We start from the raw sequence: 10,728 nt of genomic DNA, 5'->3' as shown, positions 1-10,728 counted from the left end.
TATAACATTATATTTGAAATGCCATAAATTCTCTATCTCTCGCTCTCTCTGTCTCTAGCACACACCTCAACAACAACATTATATGTCTCACGGTCTATATGTTTGAACGTAGAACAATAATATATAGACTGAAGTCAACGTAAACATGACGCAGACTTGGACGTAATGGTCACGCCAAACATGGGCCCTGGCCCAATGTCTCATTTCGTTTAATTTTCATACAACTTCAAAAATTGACAATTCTTTTTACAATATATTTAATATTTTTGTGAAAAAAATTATTATTTTCTTGTATTGATATTTTCATTACTCTATTTTTTTTATCATTAAGACAAGCAATTAACAAATAATATTAAATGAATAGTTTAAGAAATGAAAAATAATGAAACTTAATGTAAGTACTAGTAGTAGAAAATAGAAAATAACATTGGTAAAGAAAGAGGAAAAACCTGATATAATAGCTCTCATTGGATATTATAATGTTTTTAAAGATGTAAGCATTCATTCTTCTCTTTAATTGAACCACTTAAGCTTCTAGATCATATCTCACTCTCTTGTTATAACTTCTGCTGCTGTTGTTGAGACAGAAGAAAAGGTTCCTAGTTCTCACATATCTCCTGAGAATGAGAGTTGTAATTGTTCCTCTTTTCTCTATACCACCACCTTAACAAACATGAATTCAGCATTAATAGCAACTAGCATGGGAAAACGATATTCGCATCAATGTTTAAATTTACAATGACCAATGAAAATATATTTGGATGTTCTCCTATAGTTCATGCCCTTTGGCAAAAAAGAATAACTTTTACATCAAATAAAAAAGGCAAAGAACTCTTTAGTTTATGCCTGGTCATGCCTGATCAATTTTTTTGATGTTGCGGGTTATTGAACTCAGGAACTTTTGGAAATGCTAAACAATGCGGGTAGGAATCAATGCCACCCTTCAAGGTAAGAATCAACAAGACGAGCATCAGATTTGATATCAGACTCAGTTGACTTGGTTCCATTATGATACATGTATGCATTCCTCACAAGGCTGTTGGACCGAATGGTGAGTCCGTAAGTGCTGCAGAAGCCTTCCATAAAGCTAATATCATCCAGGCGAGCATGAAGCAGCATCAATAATGGAACACATCATGAAGTGCTTTATGTTAAAGCAACACACGAGTTACATGAGATAGACCATGTCCAAAAGCCTAAGCAAGATAGAAATGCTCTTCAAACTTCACCACAACGGTTAGGTCTTCAAATTGAAATTATTCGATCCTCAACAAAATCCAACAAGAGAGTTTAATCCAACAAAAGGGAGATAAACTAGGCGAATGACAATCCTTTGATTGATGTGTCAAGGAACAAGGCAAAAAAACACCCCCAACAAATGTCATCATGAGAAATCACCATAATATGTAGCAACCCATAGAGTATTAATAAAATATTTAGAAATTCATAAAGTACTAAAAAAATATTTAGCAATCCTAAGCAATTTTCAAGGTACTCACTCCTGTAAGAGTTTCAATGGGAAAACTCATTTTTGCTCAAGATGTCTGAGCTGGTTAATATGCTTTCTACAATAACGTGTTGCCTCCTTCAAATCTTTCCTGTGGGTCACTGTCCGAGTTTGGATTATGGATTCAACGGCAGTGAGATACCAATGGCTTCATATTGTTCTGAGCTTCAGTGTCTAGCAAACCATGTTACTACTCATGCGCAAAATGCAGAACAACACAACCACAATGTGAACATTAAGACTAATCTCAGTTCTCAGCTAGAAAAACAGCTGAAGCTGTAGACATATAGAAGCTTGTGTCTGCAACCTACCTCATCGCTCTTTGCCAAGCTATAGATCTAAGGTACTTAGTAGAGAATTTAAAGAATACAGGTAATATTGTTGTGAGCCAATCAGCTAAAAAGGTCAGGATTCTAGGCATCAACGGAGAACTTCATCACCTTGAGATTATGTAAGAAGATTTACTCAAAGTGATTGACCATGACTCTACTAGTATGTTTTTGCCTACATTGATGACCATTGTGATGCTACATATCCACTTTTGCAAAAACTAAGGAAGTGCTTCTTGGACATGCATTGCCGAGTAACGATACTTTGAACTTGCTGAAGATTAGTGCATTTGAGGTGGTACCGTATTCTGAGAGCTACTTGTAGTGTAGGAGATTAGTAGGACTGAAGGTGCACAGGAAGATGGACCCAAAACTAGAGAGGGACAAGTAGCAACTTGCGGTCTTGAAAGGTGACATAATTGTTGTGCAGAACTTGCACCTGAGAAAAAGATAGTGAATAGAAAGGACAAACAGAAAAGGCAAAGTAGAATATAAAAGGATGGTACGAAAATATAGTAACACAAAATTACCCATTTAAAAAACACACACATTACCTTCTCCTGATGTTTACAAAAATATAAACAACCAACCTTAAAAAGCAACTGCAATGCTGAAAATGCTTTCGTGACTATGTTACTGTCTTGCTATGTTTACTTGAATGCTTGATTTCCAATGCCCTCTACATCCCACACCAAAAGATCATATTATCATTTTGTCCCCCTTTTAAGTGATAAAGTATGAAAAGTACATAAATAATAGAAGCACAATGTTATCCAATAATACAACAAAATGTTATATGCTCATCCTCCATATTCTCCAATAATTGCGTAATCACTATACTAGCAATATACATTGCTGCACTGCAGGTGCAACAAATGCTCAAACTTCAGTACATTCAGTAAATTCAAATCCAACAAAATTAATTGATCAGTGGCAAAAAACACACTCTCCAAGAAAACTAAACCGTCAACAACAACCCCTTCATAAATCTGTGCAGTTGAGTATCAGATAGATATGCTCTCATTAATTACTCACTATTTTTTTCCTATTGCAATGTTATAAGATATTGATTGTTTGTTCTAAGGGCTTCATAAGAATAAAACAAGCAATATAATTATTAAATTAGATCCAGAAATAATTGATCTCATTACTTTTGACCCAGCAACTATCTGGCCATCTCCAACCTACTATACCCTCTTTTAACATACCTATCATCATTGATCTGAATGAACTTATACATTTCAATGAGCTAGAAACTCAGGGGGTGTCAGTATAATTTACTCTTATTTTAATTTTATGTACATATATCTGACTTTCCTCCCTCTGCTTCCAGTACTTATTGGAAATTAATCACCCCACACATATCTTATGAATTTTATATATTGCTTATTATAAACCATGAAATAATTTCAAATATAATTTTATCTATCTAATGATGAATGGATAAACCTTACCTGGTCCAGCTCAACTAATGTTCAACCCTGACAAAAACTATAGTCATTTGGCCCTGACACAAATTACCACGAATCAAATACGGAATTGCTATCATCACCACTGTATAAATATGACACAACAAATAAAAACAACCATCATCACCACATAGTATCTCCTTATTCATCAACTAAAACAAAATCCTGCTAAATGTTCATAATATGCATAGATTGACTCAATTAATTGAGGCAAATTTGATTCTTAGAGATCGCAAATATTCTAGAAACTACTAGAATCCCCCATAAACTATCACTTTCTAATAGGCAAAACTACTAGAATCCTCCAAGAAGATGCCAAGAGTTGTGGAACTAATATAGGGTGGGAAAACGACACAAGGAAATCTTATTCTCTTTCTCTCACTCTCTATTCTACCAGGTTCGTTTACCCACAATTTCAATCCACCAAGAATGAACATTCTTGAATAATTAAGAATGTTATTCCATTAGAGTGACTTAGCTTTGTCAAACAAGATTGAAAATCTAGAAAGAAAGAGAGCTCTGCCAGGTTCAAATAATCCCTGGTATTCATTCACCACTTACTAGTCAGAAAGAGTGAATCGATTCAAAACGATGTTTCAATTAAAATTTCAAACGTTGAAGACCAAACAAAAATCTAAACTATTGGGTATTATCTATCAGTAAACAGTAAACTCATAAATGGGATATTATAAAAACTACTGCTCTAGCTAAAAATCTTACTTCGGGTGTTGGTAACCTGATACTTTGTAGAATGCCCAATAATATTTTTTCCAAGTTTTAGGCAACATCTATTACTGTTTTCTGATCAACAAGGATGGCAATGGATGCACCAATCAGAAATATATTTTTAAATAAGACACCTTGTATCAACAGTTAACAATCCGAGAAAGTGTATCAGATCACTAAAATTCAACCAAAGTCTTTAAACTATAATTCCTGAATCTTTCAGCTTTTGAAGAACACTAGGATGCAAATACAAACATCTTCAACCTTTTCCAACTATCTATAAACTTTGCCAGGAATGAAAACAATACCCCCACCCCTTCACACACATTAATACTTTCACTATTATTTTAAATTAATTTTCAAGTTCAAAAGCCTCGACTTGAAATTAGACTGTGATTAAAAAGTAACCTAACTGGTAGCAGCATTTAGTCCTAACTCCTAAATTCAAACCAAATCCCATAGTGGCCACATATGTCTTGATGTATGGGGAGATACATCAATTGTCTACTAGTAGATTCTCTTTTAATCAGATAATTTAAATAAATAAGTTCAATGAAATGGCAAATCTGAAGGGTGCCTCAATAAAGTATTCATAGATAAATGCAACATTTGCAAAGTTCACTATTACATACTAGTGTCTAAGATTGCCCACATGTTTCTGTCCCGATTGCAGGTCCACTACTAAGTCCATTGCATAAAAAGAAGAAATACAATGCAACTCATCTTTACCACAGATTCCTACTTAGATGCCTCCATTCTAGGAAAATCAAATAAGGTCAAAGTTTGGTGTCCATAGACATAAAAAATTAAGCAACAACAATCAGAAAACGATGTTAAAAAAGTACTAGGACAAATTTTCAACACTAAAACATTCAACCATATACTAACTAATTAACGAATAAAATAAAAATGTCAGAAAAATCGAAGTGAGAGATATAAGATGATTCATTCAATAATTTAGAAAAAAAGATAAAGATTGAATCTTTTTAACTTCAACATACGAGAAACTTTTTTGGGTATTGCTAATTGCTGACCTTAGGGGATTTGGGTCCTGATTTGGGTAACCGGAGACCTGAGGAGGATAGTCTAGAAGTGCTTCGGCGGTCACCGGATGAGTCACCGGCCGGCGTGAAAACAGGGGAGGATGAGATACTGCCAGAAAACCTTTCGGGGGTGGATGAGATACTGTCAAAACATGTGACATTGTGTATAAAAATATATTGCAGAATTAAAAGAGTAATTAAGCATACTTTCATATTTCTTCTCGAATACACCAGTGAGATGACTTTTCACAAAGGTAGTTTTCCCTGCAAAATATTACGACATCGCAATTTAGCCATAGCCACCTATATCGTGATCAAGTAACGAACTTGCTGAGAATAGCTGATGTTTCGCCATCACATATATCTCCATTGAGCTTTTCTGTTCTCATCACATCATTGCATGAACAGGCTAGATAAGCAACCCACTCTACTGTGCACCTTATCTGCTGTCAACTTCTTCACTTCCTCCTGTTGCATCAGAAGTTGCTTCACTTCGACATTTCTGGAAATATCTGCATAGGCCAATTCCACTTTTTGGTGCTACCTCTGTATAGGAATAAACCCTGCTTCATGATTCAGAAACGTTTGGAGAGCCACAGACGTAATTGTTTCATATGTGGCATAAAAAGTCTTTCTTCAGTTTCCACATCCATTCTCTACATTTTGAACGCCCTCTATTATCTTGCAATCAAAATTCAAATGCTATTCCACAAGCATAACAGAATCATCACGGTCAAGTTTGTGCGTTAGCAAAGCAGCAACAGTCCAATGCTGAAATTTGCATGGTACAAGGAAATAAAAAGAAAAAAAAACTTGTCAATTACAAGTACTAAATTCAACAAAGTAATACCATGCATTTATAAGAGTTAAGAAACCTTGCCAAACAAACCACTTTTTGATGCATTATTAACTGAAGGCGTTTGTTTTTACATCTTCCTCTGCATCTACATGGAAGGAAAGTAATTACCATATAATGGCAGTGCTCACAGCAAACCCATTTAATCTAAAATGGATACGATATTGCACTCCTACCATATTCATATTGGTTAGTAACCACACTCACATCTCAACAAAATGCAAAAAATTTCAAAAAGTTCAGTGTTCTGTCAATATTTAAACTTGAATTCTAGAACAAAACATGCAATTAGTTTTCACCACTCTACAATATAATCTGTAATTTATAATAAAAGCAACTTATATGAATTTAAATAAGTTTTAGTTACAGTACAACTTTTGCAAAAATTCATCCACTAAACATACACAAAGGTAAATCTCAAGCTAAATAATCATGTGAATAATATAACAAGTGAAAAATAAGAAAGAGAAAAACAAATTTATCAGTTGGAGACTCATCGTCTCTATTCCAATAACAAGTTAGCAGCACACCTGAATGGCAATTACATGACTTAGAGCAATTAGCAACAGAGTAGCTTTGGTTCCCTGGGAAGGAAGAACATCTACATTTCCACTGGCTTAGGACAGATATATTTGAAGGTTTATCTGCTAAGAAACAATGGAAGGCAAAAAAAGAAGAAAAAGGAGATTTTTGGCCCAGTTAGACTCTCGCTGAGATGAAACTTGCAAACAAATCCCAACTTAATATTTAAAGAACAGAAAAGTTAAACTTAAATGACTTATTTGATGTTGGGGAATAAAGTGTGTGGCATTGCCCAATATTGTATGCAGTTATTTCCTCTTTAATTTTTTTATTTAGGAAGGTTAGCACCTCCTAAGTATCACAGTATACAAGGTATGCTGCTTCTGGCAAGAATTAGAGAGTCAAATGCCAAATGTTATATGATTTGTGATACTAGCAACGAAATGACTTGAGTGCTTGGCAAAACTGAAACTAAACACAACTTTTTTAATGTTGCAGGAATGACATGTCCATGTGATACTCAACAATATCAAAAGTTGATATATTCTCATTTTTTCTTCTTTTAAAGCAGTCAAGCATCAAACTTTCAGGAACAACAATTGGAGGGCAAATCACCAAATGTTCTCTAAATTATTATACTTACACAAAAATACAGAATGAATGCTGAATCCAGAGCAAGCTAATAACGAAAGCAAAAACAAATTTGAGCTCCAACTTCATTTATTCCAACCTATACACTACAAGTAATAGAAATGAAACTATTTAGTGCTATGGAAATGGGAAAGAATATTCCAGATGTTATGAAACAAAGCACAAATTTAGATGATTTTCCAAGTCAAAATTCTTGAGCAGGCAACGGACCACATGCAGTTGAATCCTTTCAAATACAAAGTGTTTGTGTGTGTGAGAGAAAAGGAGAGAGAAATTTTACATATTAATGGCTACAATGTATTTGAATTTTGAATTATGTATTATACAACAGCTACATTAGAATCAATCTGAAGATTATACAGCAGACGTGTTTTTCAGTTTCTATTCTATGCTACAGCAAGGAATAAATGCTAATCTTCTCTTGCTTTATAAGGGGGTTGGAAGACTATTTCTCTGACCTAAAATTTGTGGCCTGTGTATGTAAATAAGGTAAAATAGGTAGAACTGAACAAACACATGCTTGGCCAAAAAACATTAGAGTCAAGGCATATCACCCTCAATACCAACACTATTCTACCAAGTACTAAAACAAAGATTAGGTCTATGGAGCAGATAGTGCATTGACTTCTGATTATAAAGGACTGTATATCCATTGAAAACTCTAGTAGCTATTGAGGGTTTGAACTTTGAAATAGTAGCACTAAAGAGTTTAAAGTACTCATAAATTGGTATTCCACAATCAATTTGCATAAATGTTCAACAATCACAGACATTGTTTGTTATACCAGACAATAAATAAAGTGAGTGGACTAGTAGACCCCCCTTTAGAATTTGCATATATAACTGTTTTTTGGAGCTGGTTTGGCATCACCAGTAACATTTTAATTATCTTATTTGAAATCATGTCAGTTAATTTTTCAGAAGTTACACAAGGGAAGGCCGGAATTTACAGACCTTTTTACACAAACTGTAGCATCATTCAGGCTAGCATGAAGCAACATCAATAATGGAACACATCTTGAAGTGCTTTATGTTAAAGGAGCACACGAGTTACATGAGATAGACCCTGTCCAAAAGCATAAGCAAGATAGAAATGCTCTTCAAACTGCACCACAATGGTTAGGTCCTCAAATTGAAATTATTTGATCATCAACAAAATCCAACAAAAGGGAGATAAACTAGGCGAATGACAACCCTTAGATGGATGTGTCAAGGAACAAGGCAAAAAACACCACCAACAGGCAACAAATATCATGGGAAATCACCATAACATTTAGCAATCCATAAAGTATTAATAAAATATTTGGAAATCCATAAAGTATTAAAAAATATTTGGCAATCCTAAGCAAATTTCAAGGTACTCGCTCCTATAGGAGTTTCAATGGACAACAGAAGATTAGCATTGGCTCATTTGGCTGCAATGGGATAACTCATTTTTGATCAGGATGTCTGAGCTGGTTAATATGCTTTCTACAATACGGGGCTCCCTTCAAATCTCTCCGGTGGGTCGCTGTCTGAGTTTGGATTATGGAATCAACAGCAATGAGATACCAAGCTTCATATTGTTCTGAGCTTCAGTGTCTAGCAAACCCTGTAACAAGTCATGCACAAAGTGCAGAACAACACAACCACGATGTGACCCAATTAGCACTAATCTCAGCTAGAAAAACAGCTGAAGCTGTAGACATATTGAAGCTTATGTCTGCAACCTACCTCGTCGCTCTTTGCCAAGCTATAGATTTGAGGCACTTAGAAGAGAATTTAAAGAATACAGGTAATATTGTTGTGAGCCAAGCAGCTTAAAAGGTCTTGATTCTAGGCATCAACGGAGAACTTCATCCCCTTGAGATTCTGTACGAAGATTTACTCAAAGTGATTGACCGTGACTCTACGAGTATGTTTTTGCCTACATTGATGACCCTTGTGATGCTACATATCCCCTTTTGCAAAAACAAAGGCAACTGTTTCTTGGACATGTATTGCTGAGTAATGATGCTTTGAACTTGCTGAAGAGTGCTTTTGAGGTGGTACCATATTCTGAGAGCTACTTGTAGTGTAGAAGATTAGCAGGACTAGCTGAAAGTGCACAGGAAAACGGACCAGAAACTAGAGAGGTACAAGTAGCAACTTGTGGTCTTGAAAGGTGACATAATTGTTGTGCAGAAGTTGCACCTGAGAAAAGGATAGTGAATAGAAAGGACAAAAGAGTAGAATATAAAAAGGATGGTATGAAAATATAGTAACACAAAATTACCCATTTAAAAAACACACATTACCTTCTCTTGGTGTTTACAAAAATATAAACAACCAACCTTAAAAAGCAACTGCAACACAGAAAATGCTTTCGTAACTATGTTACACTCATGCTATGTTTACTTGAATGCTTGATTTCCAATGCCCTCCACATCCCACACAGAAAATGATCATTTTATCATTTTGTCCTCCTTTTACGTGATAAAATATGAAAAGTACATAAATAAAAGAACCACAATACAGTCACAGGGCAGACTTAAAGATTCAGTAGAAACTTGTTCAGTCAAAAAGAATAAGAAGAAATACATGGCAAGAAATTACCACCATTACCTACAGTCAGCATAATTGGAAGGGGACTGAAGTGAGACTAGGTTTTTCTTATTATATGCAGTCAGGACTATAAAAGCAATATACCTTGCTGCACTCCAGGTGCACCAGATGCTCAAACTTCCCACATTCAGTGTATTCAAATGGAACAAAATTAATTGATCAGTGGCAAATAACAACAAAATAATCTGGTATATAAATTGGACTCTTGTCAATGATAAAGGACCAGAGTAGAAAAAACTAACTGTAAAACTTAAGAAAGAGGAAATAAACTGCATACAGGGAGACCAAGAAATTCACAAAGCTTCATCATTGCTACTTTGAGGTCTCAATACATTTGATCAAACAAACAACTTCAATAAGAGATGCAATTCACATTGAATAAATTACCAATCAGTGTCAACCCGGGGCAGGGTGGATACCTCTTGAAAGTGATGCGGCAATATTGAGAGAAAATAAAGTTTCTGATATGTCACACCAAAGTAATAGGTGGCATGTCAAGATTTCCACATTAACATTGATGCATCTCACGTGATGGGAACCTATGCCAGAAACATGAGATGGAATATATATGAACTGAACATTGAAAAACTATCAAATACAGACACTATAAGAACACATCAAAATCAGTTCATACGAATATTGGACCTTATCAATTTTACTTTTGACTCTCTTGTTTCCAAATATTTGAGGAGTCTTTTGGCATTAGTAGTAAAAGATGAAGAAGCAACACCTCGTTCTGAGGAGATTAAACCTCAAGTATGACAGTGAAATTTGAAAAAAATGACGGAATAGATGAGATCAAGAACAACAAGATAATAAAAAAGACTTAATCTTGGTGCTGGAGTTGTTTCTTCTTTGTGTGGTGGTTTTCTTGGCTTTTTGTTGATTTCAGCTTTTGTTGACTTAATCTTGATAATTTTAGTTTCTTTGTTTGGTTTTGTTGTTTTTCTTATGTTGTTATGGTGGCAGTTCTTACTATGGTCATCATAATCAGAAGGGAACTGAAGTGCGATTTGGTTTTTCTTATTATCTATAGTCAAGA

At 34.8% G+C, this 10,728-nt stretch overlaps 1 pseudogene; it reads left to right on the top strand.

Annotated features, from left to right (window-relative positions):
* On the top strand, positions 1,558-9,274 carry LOC109352843 (annotated as a pseudogene).

Source organism: Lupinus angustifolius, chromosome LG07, assembly GCF_001865875.1.
Source record: "Lupinus angustifolius cultivar Tanjil chromosome LG07, LupAngTanjil_v1.0, whole genome shotgun sequence".
Lineage (NCBI taxonomy): Eukaryota > Viridiplantae > Streptophyta > Magnoliopsida > Fabales > Fabaceae > Lupinus > Lupinus angustifolius.
Note: the sequence above shows the minus strand (reverse complement) of the source record. Positions and strands in the feature narration are given on the sequence as shown.